Source organism: Phoxinus phoxinus (assembly GCF_949152265.1).
Source record: "Phoxinus phoxinus genome assembly, chromosome: 7".
Classification (NCBI taxonomy): domain Eukaryota; kingdom Metazoa; phylum Chordata; class Actinopteri; order Cypriniformes; family Leuciscidae; genus Phoxinus; species Phoxinus phoxinus.
Window position 1 is genome coordinate 14,304,776 of NC_136882.1, and position 23,394 is coordinate 14,328,169.

General features: G+C 37.5%; 2 long non-coding RNA genes across 2 annotated transcripts; both read right to left on the bottom strand.

Moving 5' to 3' along the window:
• Positions 1-469: 469 nt before the first annotated feature.
• Positions 470-1,499, bottom strand: LOC307001952. Its single transcript, XR_013798379.1, has 3 exons — positions 1,329-1,499; positions 1,104-1,250; positions 470-943 (listed from the first exon to the last, which is right to left on the bottom strand). It is a non-coding gene; the product is annotated as an uncharacterized lncRNA (long non-coding RNA).
• A 2,456-nt stretch (positions 1,500-3,955) lies between these two features.
• LOC307001951 lies at positions 3,956-6,772 on the bottom strand. Its single transcript, XR_013798378.1, has 3 exons — positions 6,701-6,772; positions 6,413-6,481; positions 3,956-4,086 (listed from the first exon to the last, which is right to left on the bottom strand). It is a non-coding gene; the product is annotated as an uncharacterized lncRNA (long non-coding RNA).
• Between the last annotated feature and the right edge of the window lie 16,622 nt (positions 6,773-23,394).

Consider the following 23,394-nt stretch of genomic DNA (forward strand, 5'->3'; position numbering starts at 1 on the left):
TGCCAATTTTTTTGGGTGCATGTGTGGGAACTGTAGCAAAATGCCAAGAGAGGCTGAAAATCTTTGCTGCAGGGAAGTACGACAGGTAAGTTAGTGTTGCTCTATTTTTATGCAATACTTGTGCGTTTGACACTAGTACATGTAATGCTTAATAAAAAAAAAAATACATGTAATAGATTAAAATAACAATAACATGAAGTGAAAATATTGTATATATATAATATGTATACAGCACACACACTTTTACTTGTTCTGTGGTGACGTATCTTTTCACTTTAGGTTGTAAAAAGAATAAACCAGCTTCCAGTTCCACCAACATGCATGGTGCACCATCCAGACTTTGAACCTAACTGTCTAAATCCCTATACACTGCAAAACATCTACAACATCTATAGATGTGACTATGGCCATATAAGGCATAGAACCCCAGAGTCGTAAGTATAGTTTGATAACCCTACAAATATATATAATATCATAACACATTTTTTATTGCATAAGTTGAACACGTAACAGACATTTGAATATTTTGGAGATTTGTTTCTCCAAAAAAAAAAATGTACAAAATAAAATTCTGTACACATTTTATTTGGTCATAAGGACAAAGTTTTGGCTTTTATTTTTAGACAGTTCCGCCATGTTGCATACCGCAGCTTTGTCAGCTGGTGCTGGGGCTACTTAGGTCGAAGTGTCCGTGTTGTCATTCCAAGCTGCGTTGTAACCCGGATATGCCAGGCGTTTCCAGATCCGGCTGGTCAGTATACTGGCTTTCGACCCCCTCTTGACTGAATCTGGAAACACGGCGGGCAATTGCTTCATCCTTTGATGGTCTGTCATACTCTGCACAAAGTGGCTTTGGTATGGGGATTGACTTCAGTTCATCAACAAATGGAGAGGGGTCCATGCAAACTTCATCAAAGACGAGCTTCAGTAGCTCATCAACAATCTGTAAGAATTAATTTTTTTATAAATTCTTACATATTTAAAATATATTACAACTAATTTTTTTACTTGTTGGTTGTAATAAAAATAAAATAATATTTGCATTACATATTATAATTGGTTTGTTTACTTGTTGGTTGTAATAAAAATGTTTTATTACATACTATATGTTGACTGTCTTTAATGGCCGTGTTATGCATTGCCCTTTTTTTGATTTCGGGAACACCATTCTCTACACCCCCTGTCCTGCCGATGTTGTGGCTTGTTCTCTGTTGGCATTTTCGTTGTGATGAAGCGCAGCAAGATACAGTCTGCAATAACAAAAAAGACCGTAAAGGCCAGCTCTTCTACAATATGTTTTTTACATTTTTTGTTAATAGTCCTATTACCTGCACAACATTCCAATGAAAGGGAAAACTACATTTTTAGGTGCAAAACGTAGAATTAGGCTGTGGAAAGCCTCCAAGGAAGATGTCTGGAAACTGTGACTGAGCTTCTCAACATCTTTGAGCACCCTCGTTGCAAAGTATTTTTTTCAATTTTGTGGATAGCCATCGACCCTGCATTATTAGAAAAGTATGAAGGTAAATGAGTAGCAAAACTCGAGCACGTAGACGTGAATTTGAGAACTTGTACAATAAATATTTGTACTTGTATGCTCAAATTTACACTCACAGCTCTGATGTGAAAACCTGTAAAATAAAAATCTGAAGTTGAATGTTGAAATTTGTACTCGCAGAGAATAGTCACAAACCTGTATTCTGAATTTGAAGCTGCAGACAAGTAGTCACAGATGTGGAAAATGCCATTCACAAAAATACAATGACTGACACAAACATGTAATATATATTTGCACTTATTCTTAATTCATATTCCCAGTACAACCTCAAATAGGCACTTGCAACTCCTCAAATCTGTCACTACAAGTTCAAATTTCGCACCTTGACTTTTGCTACTCTTTTCGCGATATATGAGGTGCAAAACTGACTTGTGCACTTGCAACTCAGAGGCGCGAGAGAAGGGGGGAGCGGGGGTGTTTAAAGGAGCCGTTCTATTGGCTGGCACCTAGCCAATGAAATGGGTCTTCGGTCTTCTATTGTAAGTGATGATGACACGAAACCCGCCTCCTCGTGAACGATCTGAAACACTAACATGGTCACACGCAAGCTGATTTTCACAAGCAATTATTTTTGACTTGGTGTTTGACTTTTAAACATAACTTCTCTCCTCACTCGTTTTTTATTTGGAATAATAAATATATTACATTCCAAAGAAAAGCTTTATTTTTTAAACATTGGTTTGAGTCTGATATAGCCTACTCTTAGTTGGTCAGTTGTTGAATTCTGATCAGGGGCATAATTTGAAGGGGGGGGGGGGAATACATTTTTGCCAGTTTGTCTACTTTCTTAGACAAACCTGATATACAGAAATTGAACAATAAGTTAAAAGAAAAATGCATACAAATAATTTACCACAGCAATAGTAAAATAACTATATGGTTAGAAAGTCAAATACTAACTTTTCTCAAAGTGCCACACATCATAGAACTGGGTTATGTCACGCTCCCTGAGATACTTCTGGATCTGTGGATGACGGCCAGTGACAATGTAATCCACTTCTAAATTGTTTGACTTCAGCAGGTCCAGACATCTCTTTAGGCCTTCCTTCATGTGGTAGCTACCACCAACCTCATTGCTCTAAGTAAGCATCATAACATACATTTTTAATACAAATAATTATTTCATTTAATTTTAATAGTCAATCATGTACTCTATTGTAAAAAGGTTGCACACCTGAACAAGCTGGAGGTCAACAATAGTATTGCTATGCATGTCCATAAGCGTATAGCTGCCATATTTGGCAGAATGTCCTACATAAAACAAATAAAGGTAAACAATTCTGTTTAAACATGTAATGATATATTGTTCACACAAAAAAAAAATCAGTTAACAAAATAATTAACTACTAATTTATGAAAAACGTATGGCTTACCTGGGGAATCTGCACGCATATCTCCAGATACTGCAATTTTTCCTCCCTCTTGTAACTGCTGTATAATTTTTTGTGTCCACTTGTGTACAATTGCTGGCTCCAAAAAACTCCTGCAATGTCTCCTGAATGTGTCGTACTGGTGAATTTAATTCCATGGCTTGCAAATCTATGATAAAAAAAAATAAAAAAAAAGCAACATACATTTATAAATAGAAACATTGTAATTTTACAAAAAAAAACACAATTTATATTTTTTTCTTGTATTATTGATTACATGCCTACCTTTTGTAGTTGGATGAATGATCCCCCAGTAAAATATGTAGCAGCTGATAACAGGAGGTTGCCCATTGGTGTACTTCCAACTATGGGCTGGCTCTGCCATTTCCGGTTGTACAAACACTTGGGGCAAAGCTGCCTGATTGCAACATAAGTGCCCAGTCGTTGTAGCTTCATATCAGATTGTGAATTGCAAATTGGACAGGTGGAGAACAACTCACGCAAACATGTTTCAAACACAATGTATTTTGTGTCTGCATATGTGGAGCTTTGCCCAAACCTAATAAATAAGTAAATATGTGCAAGTAAAAAAACAACAACAACATGTATTAGTTAAAGTGAACTTATAGATGTGTATTACTTACGACATTTCAGATTTTTGTGAAATTGTTGTGTCATCAGCGGGGTTAAAAGTTGAATCATGAGGTTCTGTTGGAATTTGTATGTCTGACTCTTCCTCCTCCTCTCCCCCCTCTTCTTCCAACAGCAGATGAGGTATTTTTGGTGGTCTGAAACCAGACTTTACTGGTGTTGATGCTAATGGTATATCATGGGTGGTTGATGTGGTGGTTGTGCCAACAGTCACATAAGCAACCGTAGCCTGTGAACCTTAAAAATAACATACCGTACAATTGTTGACAAATGTAAAAACAAAATAACATTTAAAATGTGATATTAAAAACTAAAACATTTATGAAATGTATACCTGTACTCCGAATGTGAACGTTTTTCATTGTACTAGAGGACAGTTGGGTTCCAACAGATTTTTTTCTGAAATTCATCTGTTTGCGTCATCACAGAAACAGTTTGTGGACAGTCAGTCTGACAAGCCACATCAGATTGTAAAACTCTACTTTGACTGCTCTGATATGATGTACTCTGAAAGAATAAAAGCAAATACTTTATTTGTTAACGAAATGTTGGTGCATAAAAAGGAATAAAAACACACTTACGTAAAAATTACAAAATAAAGTTTATTAAAACATTGGTGCACATATTGTATCCAATGGGTCTCATTCATGAAACACGAGCAGAACGAATTCTTGTGTAAATCGTGTGTAAAGTGGTTCTGGCGTAAATTTTCGGATTCATTAAAATGTTCGTATTTTCCAAATGTTAGTTGGTACGAAAGAAATCTACACCTGCTCCCAACCACGTGTAAATAGTGCGTTTAACTTCCGAACGTTTTCTCATTAATAAGGCTGCATTTTAATTCACCTAATCAGGTACATTTACACACAGCATTTTGAAAAAATTATTATTAGCCTATATATAGCAATACATATGGTTTTTCTTTTTACTTTTATTATGAGAGCCAGTAATAGCATCTGCAAACAGTAGGCCTACACTTTAATAAAATAATTAATTGCTTTCAATAGGGCTGGGCTATATTTTTTCGAAGTGAACTAATTCGTTTTTTGCAGTCGCTTCATGTCGAACCATTTTCTTTTCACTTCTGGGACTGTTCGATTAACAGATGAAACTCCAGTAACTGCGTCTGTAATATGCTGCCAAGCTTCCTTTTTTTAGGACCTGATACGCCACTATAGGCTACGCTTGAAAATAAAATGTGGCGTTTTTAATGAACTTCTGATAATAAAATTCTGCATCTGAGAAATTGTTCTTTTTCATTCGCTTTTGAGAAGACATGTTGAAATCCTTCGTTTGGTGTGATAATATGATGCCCATATATAGTCGTCAGTCGGATTTAATGGGCGGGATTTATGGTAATTGAGAATGAGCGTGCACGCGCGTCCCATTTACGACTGATTGGAATTCATAACACACACACACACGTTTCACTATCACATCTGACGTTTACGAAGTATTTGTGAATCAGGAGAAGAGTTTTCGGGAAGGTCTCTTTACGCGCAAATCACTCACATATTTACTCGTATATTTACGAATGTTTCATGAATGAGGCCCAATGTGTGTATATAAGTAAAATGTTAGCAGTGTTTACAGAGATAATACTTATTGTTTAACACGGAGTACAATGATGCTTATATCAATTAAATTGTGTTATAATAATGATTATAGTCCACTGCTTTGTAGTTTGTAGTAAAAAACTAAAAATAAGATAAAGAATGTAATGTTATGTTAGCGAGCATAGCCCAGAGTTCATATTGTAAAAGCACAATCAGTCTTTGTTTGCGTTAGCCCGATGCATAAACATAATTTATTTATTTAAAAAAATAAAAATACAGTTACGTTACTACGAGGTATTATTCTATTCTTTAAGACAACTCCGAAAACAACGACAAACACTTCACATATCTCAATACAATTGTCATTGAAGACCTAGAAGCTAAACGGTGCTTACACAACAAACAAAATAATTATTAAGCATGCTACATAAAACATAAAAGCAACAATTATTAATAACACTTACAGGTTGTGATACGGAGGAGGAAGCTGATGCAAATACACTTGGAACTGAACCTTCCTTAAATATCAGCCGGCTCGCGAATCCAAGTTTGATTGGATTTAAATTTGTAAAGCAATCGTCGTCAAAATGGCGCGAAACAAAGCACAAGGCTCGGACTATACTTCTGTGGTATAGTTTTATATATAAATTGTAGCCACTTAATCTTCAAATGCTCCTCCTTGGGCAGATGAAAAAAGTTTTGTTTCGAGTCGCACCTCAGAACACAGCGTCTCGTCGCCATGATGTTTTCAAGTTGTCCCTGGCCTTGGAGCGCAATAAGTGGGCGTATCGTATTCAAATAACTTTACAAGTTGACGTCATCTAGTCAGAGAAAAAGCTTCGATCTTCTAACGATTCATAAAAATGACTCCGAGTCGACTTACTTTTGAAAGACAATAACTTTATATACGGTTCACTTTCATATTTCAAACTTTGCAGGATGTTTTTGTTCACTTAGATCTATATTACACACTACATGAAAGGAAAATTTAAAAAATCCATAATAGGTGCCCTTTAAAAAAATAAATAAAACAAGTTCACACAGATCTTTTTTTTTTTATTTGGAGCCTCCTCAGCTCACATTCCAGCTCCTTTAGCTCACAGTCTAGTTCTAGAACTCATTTTGTAAAGGGCCCTGCCGGAGTCGGTATCCACCGTAAACAATTCCACCACAAACAATTACACATTTTCTGGAGGTTAATCAAATCACAAAAAGTGGCATGACTTTCTACAAACATAGGACTGACGGTAATTTATGTCAAGGGTTTAAAGCATTACCTTGTTCACATTCCTTCTGTAGCTCATTGAGGTAGAGGCTTCGGTTTCTGGGGCAGGTTGTGAAAAATCCTACAATAAAAGAGATGTGTCAGGGACAGTCACTTATTTGTGACATTCAAATGTGTGCCATAATAAAAAGCCCAGTGCATTCACCTCAGCAACTGTCTCAGAACACACAGACAGAGTGTCTTAATCATTTGGTTCACCCGGATAAATAAAAGGCCAATGTAAAGCATAACTGTTATAAAGCAGGTTATGTTTTTTGTGTTCTGTCTGTTGCATACTGACCTCTGTGCAGGAGACTGTGTGCTGGCTTCAACAGGGACACTGTATTTCCCTCTACTGCAGAACAGTGTAAGCCATATTTAACTCTTTAAAACATTAGTAATGCATTGCACACATACCCAGTGTCACCTGCTTAGAGGAGCCAGCACCAGGGTCAGACTGTACAGCACTTGCAATCCCATCCATAATCGTCCGTCCCTTATTGTTACTCAGCGGCAACTCCTCCGCCAGTGTAATCTTGAGGAGGTGGCCCTCCCCAGTTTTCCTTATTTCACACTTTTTTTTCTGTTTGCTGCAATCAAGTGTTTGTGATTAAAGTACACACAAATAATAAAAGGTTGTGGTAAATACTCCCCACTTTGAATTATATTTTATCTTGATCTGCTGCCAAGAACGTTTGGAGTAGGGGTTGCATCTAAAAATCAATTAATATCAATCTTTCTTAGGATGTAATAGCCTATACATTCACATTTTATACTGTACATCTACACACACACACGCATGCATGTATTATATCAACACAAATACACACATTTTCATTTTAAATATGATTAGCGTACATAATTTTACTTTAATTGTTTAACTTACGCATTAAGGCAATCAGCAATCTTCCTCCAAGATTGTTCTCTTTGGCCGCAGATACAGTGTTACTGCGTGCTTGAAAAACACTTCTATATTCTTCATATTTCTGAAGAATAATCTCTTGCTCCGGCGCGGAAAAAAATATATAGCGCTCGCTCTATCCATCGAACGTGATTGTTCAATGTTCAGTGCGACGTCACTCTTTTATGTGCACGCGCAGAGTAATCCTAGTTTATGGATCAAATCCTGAGTTGACGAGCTGCGTCATGGTACCAATACATTTTGATTGCATCGATTTGGTCAACTCAATACTAGTCCTGTAACCCCAAGTTTGGTCAGCTACCTTCATGATACAGGCCTCAAGCAAACACTGAAAGAAAGGGTGCATCTTAAATAGCAAACAGAAACGAGATAATTAATCACACACAGCTGGGACAAATTAACTAGTAACCATAGAAAAAAAGGAGTGGCGGGTAAAAAAAAACAAAGGAAACCAGGAACCAATCAAAACACAAACTGAAAGTCCAAACATGAACTGACACATGGCAAGGACACTTTGATTTATTTTTCAATTTGATGATATACCCACTTTGAAACAAAATTACCTAAAATGTGCTCATGTGTACTGCCTTCTGCTGTTTTCTGAATAAACTTCATTATTTCAAAAGGCCATGTAACAGTGTTAGGGAAAGTTACTTTTTACAGTAGTAACAATATTGTGTTACTTATTATGGAAAGAAATGTGTTATGTTACTTTTGCGTAATTTACATGGGTTGGGCTTGCTTGTTTGGTTTTTAAGAAAAAAAAAAAAAAGAAATCTATATAAAATATAAATATATATATAAAGGCCATTTTGCACCAAAAGTGAAATGAATAAGCCCCAGGCAGAAGGAAATGCAAATTCACGCCTGTAGAGGGCACAACTCAAACTAACCTTCCAGATGTGCTGCCATTCTGGATTGCAGAAGAATAGCGAAAACAAACAAATGAAACACAAACGTAATGTTTATCTAGTATTTTTTCCTTATTAGTATAGTTGAATTGTATCATCAAAGGTCAGCAGCAAAGACATTGGGTAATAAAGTGAGATTAAATACATAAAGTATATTTGTGTAATTTAACATATTTATAATTATTGCAGGTTTATGTAAGGCAAGGCAAGGCAAGGCAAGTTTATTTATATAGCACATTTCATACACAATGGTAATTCAAAGTGCTTTACATAGAAGAAATTAAAATAATCAAAAGAAATAAGAATAATTAAAACAGTTTAGAGTAAAAAAATAAAAATAAAATAAAATACAGTGCAAACAGTCGGACGAACAGTGGCACAGTGCTCATTCAGTAAATGCAATGTTAAACAGAAGTGTTTTGAGTCTGGATTTGAATGTGGCTACTGTAGGAGCACACCTGATCTCTTCTGGAAGCTGGTTCCAGCTGCGGCTGGCATAATAGCTAAAAGCGGACTCTCCATGCTTTGAGTGAACCCTTGGTATTTCTAGTTGATGTGATCCTAATGATCTCAGTGATCTGTTGGGTTTATATTCAGTGAGCATATCTGCAATGTATTGAGGTCCTAGGCCATTAAATGATTTATATACCAGTAATAATACTTTAAAATCAATCCTAAATGTGACTGGAAGCCAGTGTAAAGACCTGAGGACTGGTGTGATGTGTTCATATTTTCTGGTTCTGCTCAGGATCCTGGCGGCAGCGTTCTGTACGAGCTGCAACTGTCTTATGGTCTTTTTGGGAAGGCCAGTGAGGAGTCCATTACAGTAATCCACCCTGCTGGTGATGAAAGCATGCACAATTTTCTCTAAGTCTTGACTGGAAACAAAGCATCTAATTCTTGCAATATTTTTTAGATGATAGTATGCCGATTTAGTTATTGCTTTGACATGACTACTAAAGCTAAGGTCTGACTCTAGAGACACCCCAAGATTCCTGACTTGATTTTTAGTTGTTTGACCTCTAGAGTGAAGGTATGCATTCACCTTGAGAACTTCATCTTTGTTTCCAAACGCAATGACTTCAGTTTTGTCTTTGTTTAACTGAAGAAAGTTTTGGCACATCCAGCTGTTTACTTCATCAATGCATTGGAACAGGGAGTCAATGGGGCTGTAATCGTTTGGCGATAGGGCTAAATAGATCTGTGTGTCGTCTGCATAGCTGTGGTAAGAGATTTGGTTCTTTCTCATTATTTGGCTCATTGGAAGCATGTACAGGTTGAATAGGAGTGGCGCAAGAATTGAGCCTTGAGGAACTCCACATGTCATGGATGTCCACTCAGACTTATGGTCTCCTATACTCACATAATAACCTCTCGCTTCTAAGTATGACCTGAACCATTTTAGGACTATCCCAGAAAGCCCCACCCAGTTTTCCAGCCTGTCAAGAAGTATGTTGTGATCAACAGTGTCAAATGCAGCACTGAGGTCGAGTAGTACCAGCACTGATATTTTGCCTGTATCAGTATTTAAGCGAATATCGTTAATTATCTTTATGAGCGCTGTCTCTGTGCTGTGATGCGATCGGAAACCAGATTGAAAATTGTCAAAGTATCCATTCGAGCTTAAGAATTTGTTCAGCTGATTGAAAACAACTTTTTCAATGATCTTGCCAATGAAAGGAAGATTTGAGATCGGTCTATAATTGCTTAATATAGTCTTATCAAGATTACTCTTTTTTAGGAGGGGTTTGACAACTGCAGTTTTCAGGGAGTTTGGAAAACTTCCAGAGAGAAGTGAGGCATTTACCACTTCTAGGAGATCTGCTTCTAAGCTGTTTAACACACTTTTGAAGAAAGATGTGGGAAGAGCGTCAAGGGCGCAGGTTGATGTTTTAAGGTGCTGTACGGTTTCTTCCAAAATTTTGCCATCAATTTCTTTGAAATCAGACATAGTAACTACTTTCTCAGGTTGTGGTCTGATCTGTCTGACCCCAGTGCAACTCAAGGATGTGCTGATCACCTTTCTGATATTATTGATTTTCTCAGAGAAGAAAGAAGCGAACTCACTGCACTTGCTGTCTGAGAGCATTTCACTGGGAATCTGGCTCGGGGGGTTTGTCAGTCTCTCTACAGTAGCAAAAAGAGTGCGTGTGTTGTTTAAGTTGCTGTTAATAATATTTGAGAAGAAAGTCTGTCTAGCTTTGCCTAGTTCCATATTGAAAGCATGGATGGTGTCTTTGTAGATGTTATAATGGACTACAAGTTTTGTCTTCCGCCACATGCGCTCTGCTTTTCTGCATTGTCTTTTCATATTTTGCACTGCTGTTGAGTTTCTCCATGGTGCCTTTTGTCTACCACTCTTCCTGACCTTCACAGGAGCAATATCATCAATTACACTTTTAACTTTTGAGTTAAAAGAATCAAGGAGAAAATCAACAGAGTCAGCAGATATGCTTGGTGTTAAAGATATAGCCTTCATAAATAGTACACTAGTGTTCTCATTTAAGCATCTCTTCTTGACAGGCACAGATCTAGCTTCAATGGCAGGAGAGATCAATATATCAAAGAAAATACAGAAATGATCAGACAGTGCTACATCCTTAATAACAATCGATGAAATGTTTAGACCCTTACTGATAAGTAAATCTAGAGTGTGTCCACGATTGTGTGTCGGTCCATGTACATGCTGAGTCAGATCAAAAGTTTTTAAAACAGTTTTGATTTCTTTTGCCATATTGTTTTCTGCATTATCCATGTGAATGTTAAAATCTCCAGCAATAGCAAAACAGTCAAACTCTGAGGAAATGGTTGATAACAGTTCTGTAAAATCCTCAGCAAAGGCTGAAGAGTATTTTGGAGGCCTGTAAACAATGATTAGTAAAATGCGTGGAGCACCTTTTAACACAATACCCAGATATTCAAAAGACGGGTAATTACCAAATGATATTTGCTTACATGGATAGACATCTTTAAAAAGAGCAGCTACTCCCCCACCTCTCCTACCCGTTCTGCAGACACTCATAAAAGTAAAGTTAGGAGGGGATGTTTCATTGAGGACAGTTGCACTGCAGTTGTCTTCTAGCCAAGTTTCATTTAGAAACATAAAATCCAGGTTGTATGTGGTTATTAAGTCATTGACTAGAAGTGATTTATTTTTAAGTGAGCAGATGTTTAAGAGTGCTAACTTTACAGTCTTACTTTTTGTCCGCACAGCAGTCTTAGTTTGGCGTGTAATAGGCACCAGATTAGATGGGTTTGCTGTACGGCTTTTGAAGGCCTTAGACTTTCTATCATGTAATCGAACAGCAATAGAGAAAGATACAGGCACACAGGGTTCCCGCTTGTTCTGTAAACATTTGAGAAAGTTACTGTTATCATAGCGGGGACCCGGCACATATCAATGAGAGCTGGTATCAGTTGTTTTTGGTTCACCTCGAGCAGAAGGAGGAGGGTGTGAGCCCTGTCGTTGTGGCAGAGCCCGAAGAACTCTTGCAGGAGGAGGGGGAGGGCGAGCGGGGCCCGCAGGCTTTGGTGGTTTTGGGGCCTGCCGTTTTTTGGTTGATATCTGAGGGCTTGCAAAAGAGTGGGATAGTTTGGTTCCAGCATAGACCAGTTTTTCCATTCTCTCTGAGAAGCACAGAAGTGGAGATGCTGGAGATAGAGATAGCGTGTCTGGTGAGAGGGGCTGTTGTTCTGGTGTTATCGGAGGCTGTAATATGCTGTCCTGGTTTCCCTGGCTGTTTTCCAGGAAGTCGTCCTTGGGTGTTGAATCTTGGAGCAGTTCTAGTATGTCACAGTCTGTCTGTGGGCAGGGCTCAGCTGAGATTGTGTCCGTGAGCAGAAGTTGTTGTGGCTGAGTGGTGTTATCATTGTCCTTGTGTGACGTGTCAACCGCATGTCCATTCAGGTGCTGGAGTGAAGTCCTGTGGTCATTCATACTGTGTCCAGGTGTGTGTGTGCCATTCAGGTTGAGTGGATTGGCACACACTGCAGAAGGATGGTTGAGGGAGAAGTAGATATTGTCCTTTAGCACTCTTGAACCAAGTTTGTTTGGGTGGTGTCCGTCCTGTTGGAACAGTTGCCTCTGACTCCAGAAAAGATTGAAGTTGTCAATAAAGTTCACTCCTTTTATATTGCAGGTTTTTTGGAGCCATGTATTAAGCCCAAGCAACCGTGAAAACCTGTTTGTTCCTCTTGCTGGGAGTGGGCCACTGATGAATGTTTGTACTTTCAGTCTTTTAAGTGTTTCAAGAAGTTCATTGAAATCCTTCTTAAGGAGTTCTGACTGCTCTTTATGAATATCATTTTTCCCCACATGAATGATGAGTCGATTTGCAGTCTTATGTTTCATCAGAATGTTCTCAAGTTCCCTGTTTACATCAGAAATTGTTGCTTGTGGAAGGCAGCACGTAGTTGTATCCCTGCTACTAGTGTTTCGGATAATGGAGTCGCCCACTATCAGAGTCGTGTGCTCGGCTGTGCTCTGCGCTGAGTGCCGCTGTCTGCTCGACCTTGAGCGCAAGTTAGCATCAGTGTTAGCTACTGGCTTATCCAGTCTGTGTTCGATCACATTCATCACGTTTGGAGATTCCTCATTTACATTCATTAATACTTCAAATCTGTTCTCAAGATGTATAGGCGGTGGTAGGAGACCAGTGTTTGCAATCCTTGTCAGAGCCGTATCTGGGGTAGAGGATGCTACTGCGGCAATATGTGATACTCGTGACAATCTGATGTCTCGAGTGCCTTTGGGTCTCGCTCCCTGTGTGTGCCATCGATTTGTAAGTCGATCGGCTTGTTTCTCTACACTCAGTATAGCCTGTTGAGGAGCAGTAGATTCATGGGGCTCACCTGCTGTATGCTGAGGGCGTCCATGACGGAGCTCTGTTGTGTGTTCCGTCTGGTTTGGTGGTCCCGCAAATAACTTTGTTTCAAGAACTGCAATCCTTTGTAAAAGTCTGTGGCAGTTAGTGCAGCAAGTAGATTCCAGAAGAGGCATTTTCTCTTATCCTTATGCAGTTGTGTTTTCTCTTCCCCGGAATGTAAGCTTTCAGTGGGAGGCTGGTCGAATAAAATAATTCAGCTTTTTTGTAGTAATCCAAGCGTTTGAGCACTGTGCTGATTTGCTGAGGTTAAAATTAGTTGATAAAAGAAGATAAAATATAAAAAATATAAAAGCGATAGAGCAAAGCGCGGAGCAGTAAGCAAGAGCGTCCGAACAGTAGCTGAGCAGGAAGTGGAATTCCTGAATATGTAATATTCTGAGTTTGCATTTCACAGGTTTTCTTCATTTTGAGGAATACTGAATTTGTTTTTGAGCAAGATGAGTAAATACATGCTCCCATTTAGTCTAGAACAGCAATAACCATCATGTTCACACAGCGCTCACAACGCCTCTGCACTTGCTCCCGATTACTCCTCAACAAGGGGAAAGGAGAGCTGTCCTTTCCTTTGAAAAGTAATTCAGTACATTTAAAAGTAATGCGTTACTTTACTAGTTACTTTGAAAAAAAAAAAAAAAAATCTGATTACATAATTTGCATTACTTGTAATGTACCCCCAACACTGGTCAGGAATAACTTGTAATGCGTAATGAGTTTAGCTTCACACCCACCTTATTACAGCATTCATTATTTAAAATAACCTTTCCTCCCTTTCATCACACAATCATTCTCATTATTACTATAATGGGTTCCCTGGACAAGCGTGTCAAGCAAGTTTGCTTTTGCATCACTAACTACTGTAAAACAATTTTTTATTAAAATTAATATTATTCATTATTTTAGGACTCTGATTTGTTGGCCAAATTCAACCTAAATTTCACAAGAGATTATAAGACAATATTATATATTATAAATGTATATAGCTTATTGCTCAAATATACAAACATTTCTAAACAAGGATAAAACATTATTATTATTATTTTTTCAGTTTCAGTTTCATGGTAACAAATTCCATTGATCTATGTTGCTCCACTCTCCCCCAGCACTCAAATCTATTTTTAAGCCTTTCATTCCCCTTAGTAGTGTAAAACAATTTTCTGAAGCATACAGCACACAAATTATTCAAGGCAGAACGACATATAATTATGAGAATTTGAATGCAATTCATTATCCTGCTGAAAACATAGAAAAATGAGGGAGTTTGGATTTCTTGTTTTGAGTGGGTTAAAAAGCATGCACTTTTAAGTTTTTTCTATAAAAAGAGTTTCGTTCTAGTTTTTTTTTTAAATTTAATTTATGCGATTTGGAGTGCACATGTAGGTTGTCAGTGTAAAAAAAAATGTCATGAGAGCACTTGTGTGTTTTCAAGTCATTTGTGTTTGCAAAAACTAAAGCACATTTTCTGAATACAATATCAAATCCATACTTTAGAGAGTAGCACAAATATGGCATAAAACGCTCTTGAAAATAGCCAAGAACCACCAAAGCCTCAACCCTGCAGCCAAACCAGTAGCTCTTCCATCCTTCTGCCAGACCTGGACAAGAGAATCTACAAGCAGATATGAGAGAGAAACTGAAACTTGTCACAGCAGTCATTTTTGTTGTTTTATATTCATTCCCCAGTGTTATTCCTTTATTTCCTTCCATGCTAAAGGCCTTGAATGGAAGTGTGGTGAGAGAGTCATTTTTCATTGCTCTGTCCTGTGACAGAGGGTTTGATAAATAGGCTTTAACTTCCCCTCCTCACCACACAGACACATGAATTATTAAAGCCAATTTCAGTGGCTGTGGCAGTGAAAATGTACAGCCACAAACAGCACACGAATAAACAGCCATCAAAGATACAAACAGAATTGAACAGTTTAAAGAAATGAAGCGTTGAAGCTACGTTAAGCTTTCATTGCAACTGCCAGCAGGTTATTGTCCAGGCATTACAACCATACACACTTCACTGAATTTAAGTTTCATAAATGATAAAGGTTTACTCTTAAGTTCTAATAAATTATAATTATATTATATTATATTACAAACTTATAAATAATAAATAAAACGTTTAAATATTAATTCAATCATCATAATTATTTTTATGGATTTTGAAAGGCACACTATGCAAGATTTGTATAACTACGGTGACCGGGAGGGGACATGTTCGGTTCACTTAGCTTTGTCGCGGCCACAACATATAAACTCGTAGGAACGTGATAATATGTGGTTGCCACAATATATTAATTTGTGGGAACATCATATTAAGTCGTGGCCTCGAGATCATATGTTGTGGGAACAATATATTTTTCTCTGTAGTGTAAAACTACGTTACTGTCTAATTTGCCATTTAAAGACATTTCAAGAGGTAAAATGACTGGATAAGATATAATCTGTCAAATATGATAACCATCAATGAAATCACATCATTTACCAAGGACAAAATGTCATGACTCATGTCTATTTGCAGGTTATGGCCATTTGTTCCTGGTAATAGGAACTAGACGTGTAGAGACTGGGGCGATACAGCTTTCACACGCTGCGCACACTCCCTTTGCGCGCTGGCTTTCGGCTCATTCAAGCCAGCAAATCTCAGATGAAAAAGCCCATTCAACTTAAGAATGCGCTTCAGGTGTCTTTCACTTATAACGTACAATGTACTTATAACGTCTTAATGCCAGAGACCACTCTATATCTTTATATGACATTTCTAATTCAAAGTAAAATGTTGTTTCATCAGTCATCTCCATCTCCGACTGCTATATGGTTACAGTAGTGTGGTTCCCTAACTCGTGGCCATGAGAAATAGATGTAGTTTTCTCAAAATATGAAGTCATGGCCAAGATATCACATCCCACGACTTCCCACGACCAGCAATGCAGGTTTGAGAGGTGGCGCCCCGCCAAACTCGCGAGAAGCACAACTTGCTTTATGGCATGACATCACATACATCAACAACATATGAAGCATCCTCTATGGAAGACACTAGCACGCATTTCAGACGTGAATCATGGCAAAGTCGACGAAGAAAATGAAGAAAGAGAGAGGGGATCGGGCCGTGAGTGCAAAGACGGCTCTGCGTGAGTGGTATTTACGACAGTAACGTTAAATACAAATATTCCACAGCAACTCTAGGGGTCGCTGTTTGACAAAAACAGAAACTGCATAGTATGCCTTTAAAGCACAAGTTAGACCAGCCTATGAAAAATGACCTGGTGGCTTGGTCTTTTGAGATAAACACACTTTTGGCAGGAGAAGATTGAGTATAGGATTCTGAGATTCACAGCTAGACAAAATGTGTTTAGCTGCTAAGACCAAGCACTTTGTGCTTCTGCGTTGTGCTAACAATGACATTCACTTTGCAAAGAAAGTTGATCCTCATTGTTTGATTATAATTGTTTAAGAACCGCTAACTTAAAGGTTTAAACAAAGGATATTAATAGACAGATATTTTTTGTAACTTTATTAATGCTGTCAAATCAATTAATTGTGATTAATCGCATCTAACATAAAATTTGTTTTAAAATAATAATAATACTAATAATAATAATAATAATATATATTTATAATATTTAAAAACGAATTTTATGTTAGATGAGATATATATAGATGAGATTATGTTAGATGATATATATATATATATATACATATATATATATATACAGGTACTGGTCATATAATTAGAATATCATCAAAAAGTTGATTTATTTCAAGAATTCAACTTAATAGGTGAAACAAATATATTATATAGACTCATTACATGCAAAGTGAGATTTACATGACATGAAAAGCCTTTATTTGTTATAATTTTGATGATTATGGCTTGATGACTATATGACCATGGTCATTGAACCAGGTTTTGGTTCTTCTGGCAGTGTGGGCAGGTGCAAATCCTGCTGGAAAATGAAGGACGCATGAAGTGCTGGTAGACGGCTGCGTTGACTCTGGATTTAATAAAGCACAGGGGACCAAAGTCCTCTTTTCTGATGAGAGCAAATTTTGCATCTCATTTGGAAATCAAGGTCCCAGAGTCTGGAGGAAGAGAGGAGAGGCACAGAATCCACGTTGCTTGAAGTCCAGTGTAAAGTTTCCACAGTCAGTGATGGTTTGGGGTGCAATGTCATCTGCTGGTGTTGGTCCACTGTGTTTTCTGAGGTCCAAGGTCAACGCAGCCGTCTACCAGGAAGTTTTAGAGCACTTCATGCTTCCTGCTGCTGACCAACTTTATGGAGATGCAGATTTAATTTTCCAACAGGACTTGGCACCTGCACACAGCACCAAAGCTACCAGTACCTGGTTTAAGGACCATGGCATCCCTGTTCTTAATTGGCCAGCAAACTCGCCTGACCTTAACCCTATAGAACATCTATGGGGTATTGTGAAGAGGAAGATGTGATATGCCAGACCCAACAATGCAGAAGAGCTGAAGGACACTATCAGAGCAACCTGGGCTCTCATAACACCTGAGCAGTGCCACAGACTGACCGACTCCATCACGCCGCATTGCTGCAGTAATTCAGGCAAAAGGAGCCTGTACATGCTCAAACTTTTCATGTTCATACTTTTCAGTTGGCCAGCATTTCTAAAATTCCTTTTTTTTTTTTTTTGGTCTTAAAGTAATATTCAAATTTTCTGAGATACTGAATTTGGGATTTTCATTAGTTGTCAGTTATAATCATCAAAATTAAAAGAAATAAACATTTGAAATATATCAGTATGTGTGTAATGAATTACTATAATATACAAGTTTCACTTTTTAAATGGGATTACTGAATTAAACCAACTTTTTCATGATATTCTAATTATATGACCAGCACCTGTATATATACACAGTATATGTATGTATGTCACACACATATTATATAAACACAAACTTTATTGTTAGATGCCATTAATCATGAAACTTTATATAAGTTGTTATATTGTTACAAAAAGTTGTTATTGTTAGTTAACAGGCCTTGTTGATGTTTATGAACTTAATACAGGATCAATACTATAATGCTAATAATTCCTGTTGTTGGTACAATAACTTGGGCTCGGGCTCTTTACATTTTCACAGTTGTTGTTACTTGTTAGTATGTCATACTGTAAAACCCATACATCAAAAATATAGTCAGATATATTTCTAAATATGTTTTAAAATATACAAAAAAAAATATTGCCGATATAGATCTTAAAATATATTTGCATAACTATTCTCACCTATAATTTCATTAAATAAATATATTTAAATACTTAAAAAATAATACTAATTATAATTATACTTTCCAAAACAAGACACTACAGGCAAAATCATTGTTTTTAATGCACTGGTCAATTTTGAGATTTTGAGAATGTATTACACACCTGCATACCTGAAGAATGCATTTCCTCAATAGTAAAGAAGTAAGTTCTTCATCAAATTTAACACATACATGTTTTCACCTGAGCCAGGTGGACGGTTTCACACACAGTCCAGCTTGGGCGAAGAAGGTTTGATGTCGTATTGTACCAATTATGGAGCAGAATAAAGACACAAATAAATAATAGAACATAGATATGAGGGCAGATAAAGGAAGAAACGTGGATAATGATTTGGGGGAACAAATGGAAAGCAGGCTGCGGTTTTGTGAGAAAGTGTGTATGTAAATGAGTGTGTGAATGAGTTCATCGGGGTTTGGCCAGCTACAGTGTGTGCACAGCTTGTTTCATTTCCTGTGGGACAAAAATGTCTCCGCCGTTCCCCCTTTCTCTCCATCACCCCATGCGCCTCCCTTCTCCTCAGAAGCACATTCACAATGACATCAGCTTCCGCCAACACACGGGCAGTTACCATAGTAGCACACAAAGACATTTTTGGGAGGGGGGGGCGTTGCCTGGCTGACACATTCAAACATGAGGCCGACCAATCCCCTCACCCTGCGCTCAATGGACATTTGCACCGCCAGATGCTCTGTTTGTAAAGCCTTTAAAGACATTGGCTGATTGCATGTTTGGCCTTTCACTTGGTCCGGCCTTTTCTCTGCTCTCCATTATAGTTTGAACCGCAGCCATCCACAATGCACTCTGGCCCTTTCTATTGTTTTTCTGTGGTTCTCAAACCGTGGGATGACTCTGGAAAAAAACAGTTCTAAAAATTTTGACATGTTTTATGTCCCCAAGACCCAATGCATAACTTACATTCTTTGGCTTCCCTCTGAATGTTTTTAACTTTACCGCCAACCAGTCACAATTAAATATATTTGAGGGGTACAATTAGGCCTATGTTAAATTATTAGAATATGAAATAAACTTGGTTCCACTTTATTTTGGTAGTCCACTTTAGACAGTCAACTTAATAAACTTAAGTAACGAATTAGCATCTTTATGCCATTACAAGCTGCTTTTCTAAATAAATTAAGGTTACACTTTATTTCGATAGTCAACTTTAGACATTCTACTAACTATAAGTAACTTTTCAACTACATGTCAACTAACTCTCATTAGAGTATTAGTAGACTTTAGTAGACTGTCAGTGGACTAGGTTATGGTTAGGTGTTAGGGTTAGAGTTAGTATAATAAGTTGACTTGTAGTTGCCAAGTTACTTATAGTCAGTAGAATGTCTGTTGGGGGACCAACAAAATAAAGAGTTTGCCGATATTAAAGGATTAGTTCACTTTTAAAATGAAGATTCTGTCATCATATACTCACCCTTAAGTTGTTTCAAACCTGTATGAATTTCTTTCCTCTGCTGAACACAAAGGAAGATATTTAGAAGAATGTCAGTAACCAGACAGTTTTTGGTTCCCAATGACTGCCATAGTAGGAAAAAAATATACTATGGCAGTCATTGGGAACCAAAAACTGTCTGGTTACCGACATTCTTCTAAATATCTTCCTTTGTGTTCAGCAGAGGAAAGAAATTCATACAGGTTTGAAACAACTTAAGAGTGATTATATGATGACATAATTTTCATTTTAAAAGTGAACTAATCCTTTAAGCAGACAGACTACTAATACTCTAATGTAAGTTCGTTTACATGTAGCTGCAAAGTTACTTATAGTTAGTAGAATGTCTAAAGTGGACTATCGAAATAAAGCGTTACCATAAACTTTTTTTTTTTAAGTTTGCATATGTTGAGTATCATATTTGATACATCAGGCCTTTATGGATCATATACTGTAGTGTGATACGGTATATTGAGCTCTTATCCGAAGAGGAAAAAAATAAATACAATTGTTCATAGGCCCAAGCAAAAACATTTAATTTTGTGCAGTTGCTGATATTTTTACGGCCAAAAATAAAGATGAAATTCTGATAGCTTGTAATGTAAATCAATGAGATCTTTATAACAGTATATCAGACTACTTAAATTAAATCTATATCTCGCAATAATATGTCGAAGTAAGATGATATTTTTAAATGCTTAGTTTTATTATCAAAACTCTGTAGTTTTTATTGTGGGGTGCAAACTATATCATGCAAATCAATAAAATGATGATTGAAAGATGTAAGAATAAATGTTTCATAAAATCTTGATGGATCATATTTGATATTCACATTTTGACATTCTTTTTATAAAAAAATTAAGCATGGAAGTTAATTGGCCAACTGCATTTGCAAAGCGGTATGAGTCAATTTGCATCTCTCTAGGCCACGTTCACATTGTCAGTCCAAATCCGATTATTTGTGAATTCGATTATCACAACTGATTGTATCTGTTTTGTGTGTCCTGTGGCACTCTTTTGTTTTCCAGAATATCTGCATTGGTTTCTATGACAATGACATGCTGTTGGTGGGTAGGCTAAACGGCAAAAATCAACAACAACAGCAACGACATAGAGGGATTTGCAATACAGATGTTGTCTTATTTACAACATGACAATGCGTAGCCGACATGCTGGACTACATCTTTTAAGGGAGAGGCAGAAATGTAGGAGGTATGCATGCTTTTATTCCATACTCTCGTCTCCTCTGGTCTCAAATGTCTCCGTTATATTGTCAATTTCTGCTCGTCCGGCACTTTGCAACAACACAACCTTGTTTCTGTAGCGACTTTCAACATGTTCCTATAACAACGTCTGACGTTAACGCTTTACGTGACGTGAGAAAGTGACATAAACCATGTGCAATCCGATTACAGTGGTCAGAATGAAACAGATTTTCAGAAATGCGATTTGATTTGGAATAGGAATAGGAAACGGATTTGTAAAAATGGGATTTTATGTCGTTTCATGCCGTTCACACTTGCTAAATACTTTCGGATTACAATCGGATATGCTTAAAAATCGAATTTGGACTGACAGTATGAACGAGGCTTTAATCATCCGGAGTGATTTCTCAGTCAGATAAACAAACAGACAGTATCGAGAAAACAAACAGCGCTGGATGAAGTGGCTATAGTAACAAAAGGCTACTTTTTGAGCGGTAACTAAAACATTTAGAAAAGCTGCTGCTGTGCCATGTGAATAAGCAGCTACTGTATTCACACTGAAAATGTTTTTGTGTCTGCCTGCGCTGTTCAGTTGTTTCCCTTTGTGAGTTGGATGTCTTTGAATTTATTTTTTTTGCCGCTTTCAGATTTAAAAATGATTAAAACGTGTCTAGACATACAGTACCTTCTTTCTGCTCAAGTGTACAGCTATCACTGATCGTTTGGTCCGAAGAGTCTCAAGTAGGCTACTAGTAGGCTAAAACTCAAGTGTTCTAAAGAGCCTCAATTTACTAATATAGGCTAGTAGTACCCTATTATTAGTAGTAGTAGTATTAAGCATTTGCATATACATATGCAATATGCTTAATGCAACAAATGATGTAGATCAGTAAATTGTTGACCATTCTGTATAGGCAAACATTTTGGCCTGCTCATGCCTTAGAAACACTGGATTTAGTGTTCAATTTTGAAAAAAATGTATCCTTAAAACTCCCCATAACATCTCATATTTCATGTTTATACTCAATGTTTCAACAAATTTTAATATTTAAACTATGAGGATTAAACTGTGCAGAGGACCTGTCATAACAGACATCTTATGATTAATTCATAGGCAGTTTTGTAGGATAAAATACTTTGACTAGTACTACATAGTAATTTAAAGAATCCGCCGCAAAACTGCCTAAAGTAAACTAGTACATGTGTTTAGATGGATAACATGTGAATAAATGTGGGTGTGAAACTGCCGGGGTTTTTTTTATTTTTATTTTATTTCTCTCATCCTCTCCCTCCCTCCCTCACCCAATCTCCAATCTGTCTTTTACTACCTAAAACATCCCAGAATGGTGATTGGAAATGTAAAATTGGGTAGCAAAACGCAGTGAGTAAATAGTTTGAAAATGTCTTCATATGCTGGTCACGGGGAATTTTCCTTGCAGGCTGCACCTTTTCCCTCTCTCTTCTCGTGAGTGACTGATATCGCCACGCTAAACACACTCTTCAAACGTCCCTTCTGCTTATCTTGCTTCCTGTTTATCACAGCGGGAAAAATGTATTAAATATTCTGAGAAAAAAGAAAAGAGTGCTGCTTTCATCCTGAATCCTCAATTTCAGCATCAACATCATCATCATCATCATCACCATCTGCAGTCATCTCACTTTAATTTCTGACCTCTGCTAAACTACGCATTGACAGTGATTCCCCTACCCTATTGTCATGGTTGGTGGCTGTAATGCAAGCCCACAATGATGAAGATACTCAAATAGTATTTAATCCAAGAATAAAAACAATAAATGGGAGAATAACTCGGAGGAAACGCAACCACAAAATCAATAAACAGGAGAATATAACTTGGAGGCAACAAAACCACGAAACCAAATAATGCTAGACAATGAACTAACAGAAAGTAAGGACTTACAGTAAGTACAAGGGCAAACAAAGGAGTTTATGAGATAATTGACGACATACACATGAATACTCAAATCAATCAGAAACCTATGAATCAAACAGGCAGAGAACAGAGGAGAACTGATCTAATTACCAAATAAAGCTAACCTAGAAACACAGACATGAACAGGAAAAACAGAGCAGAACCAAAGCCAGGAAGGCGCTGGTAAATCAGGGGGCCAAGGAGGAGCCGGCAGTTCAGGGAGCGAGGGAGATGCCGGCAGTTCTGGGATCCTGGGTGGGTCCAGCTTCACTGGGATCCAGGGAGTTACATGCAGTGCTGGAACAGGTGTCTCGGGGACATGTCTGGGAGAGCGTCGGATCTGGGGTGGCTTCCGTGGCCGTGTTTGGGAGAGCAGGCGGCTCTGGGATTTCCGTATCTGGAACGGACTCAGG